Genomic DNA, 1,997 nt, shown 5'->3' with positions numbered 1-1,997 from the left:
TATGTCAAGAAACGAGCTTTACAACTTTGGCGGGGTAGGGGGAGGATGGGGGGGAGTGTAGTCGTAGAGATGGGAGGGCAGGGATGGTAGGGGAAAAACCAAGGAGGAGGCAACAATGCTTGATAAGAAATGTACTCATTACCTTGCTCATGTAATTGTAACCCCTCTGTACAGTATTTTCACAATAAAAAAGTATTAATTTAAAAAAGAGAGTCTCACTGGTTTTCCTGCCTGCTCTGGCTTTGAACTGTGATCCTCAGTCAACCTACTGAATAGCTAGAATTACAGGTGTGAGCCACCAGTGTCTGGCAGCATCATTTTCCCAGGTCCATTCATTTCCCTGCAAATGACATGTCATTCTTCCTGATGGATGAATAAAATTCCATTGTATATATATCCCATGCCTTCTTGATCCATTCATCCATTGAAGGCCATCTGGGGTGTTACCATAACTTGACTAAGGTGAATAAAGTCACAGTATTTTTAATGGTCAGTATCAAGATTGTTTGTTCTATTTCCTTATATTTTTTTCTATTTTAATTTCATGTACATACTAATTATGTGTTCAAGAGCTGTAACACAGTGGAGAAATGAAGACAGGCAAAAAAGAAGATACAGTTTGAATAACTCCATTACTGGGAGCAGAAAGTTTTTTCTTGTAAAATATTCAAGTTCCTGCCATTTCCCTATTATAGTTCATTGTACTTCAGGAGACAATTGTAGTAAAACTGAATTCAGTGGCCTTTTCATGGTCTTTGGTTTTACCGTAGGCTTCCAGCCATAATGTGGGATCTGCCCTAGAGAACTTCAGCTAACTCTCTCTGAAAGCACTGACAATTTCTCTCTGCGTCTTCTGAACTGCGGGCTTCAGGTGAGGTTAATGGGCATTAGTTATAACAGTAGATGGATGATATGGGGTCTGAATTTTAGCATCTGAGCCCTTGCCATTCTAAGGTCGATTCTGACTCAAGAGAGTTACATAGGTAGAAAGCACCAAGAGGCTGATCATTAACATTCCCATAAAACCTGAGAGGGTGGGTGGTGGAGAGGTCAGTAGTGATCTAGGGCCTGAAGACATTACCAACTTCCAGGGTCTGAATTGCCTTCACTTAAACCCACATCACTGGAAAAGATGGGACGACTTTAAATGAACAAATTGAGCTGATTCAACAAGATTGTATGACCTTACAACTGAGTTCAGCCTGAGGAGATAATAAAGAGACAATTGAATTGGAAAAAGAAGGCCCAATTGTTTTAATACTAACTTACAAGAAAGGGCAGTTCCTTTGAAATCCAAGTCTGCCTAGGCTCCTAAAAGGAGATTCTGTTACAGTATGTATGTGTGTATGTATGTGCATGAATTTATGTACACATATATGTATATACATATACATATTTATAAATGGCATATGTGATTTACATATAGCATATCATGATGTTATACAAATTGCATAACCAATATGTAATACTGGTATGTATATTGTGTATAACAGTTTACTGCCTATAAACGATAAATTTATGGTGTATTAGTGTCATGAATATAAAAGAATTTATTAGGAATTTATCTTTTCAGTAGCTAATTCTTTTTCTTTCTTTCTTCTTCTTCTTATTTTGTCTTTTTTTGGTAGGATGGAAGTATGAATTCTGGTCTTTCAGCTTATTAGACAGGCATGCTATATTTAAGCCAGATCCCCAGACATTTTTTGTTTGCTTTTTTTTTTTCCAGGTAAAAATCTCTGGGTCTCAGACTGTAATCCTTCTACCTCTGCTTCCACCATGGCTGAGATCATCAGTATGTGCCACAACAGACAGATTAGTGATTGAGATGAAGTCTTCTAACCTCCATCTCTGTACTACCTCCTCTCTCTCTGCTGGTCTTGAAGCTTGGTCTTCCCAGTGTCTACCACCTGAGTTGCTGAGATTGCAGATAAGAGGTTTAATAGAGGTTTGTTAAGCTTCCTTAAGCGGGATAAAGTTCCAGGGTAAGTGGTAATAAC

Source organism: Dipodomys ordii, unplaced genomic scaffold (genome assembly GCF_000151885.1).
Source record: "Dipodomys ordii isolate 6190 unplaced genomic scaffold, Dord_2.0 Scaffold50, whole genome shotgun sequence".
Taxonomy (NCBI): Eukaryota; Metazoa; Chordata; class Mammalia; order Rodentia; family Heteromyidae; genus Dipodomys; species Dipodomys ordii.
The sequence above is the reverse complement of the archived record's forward strand: the minus strand, read 5'-3'. Positions refer to the sequence as shown.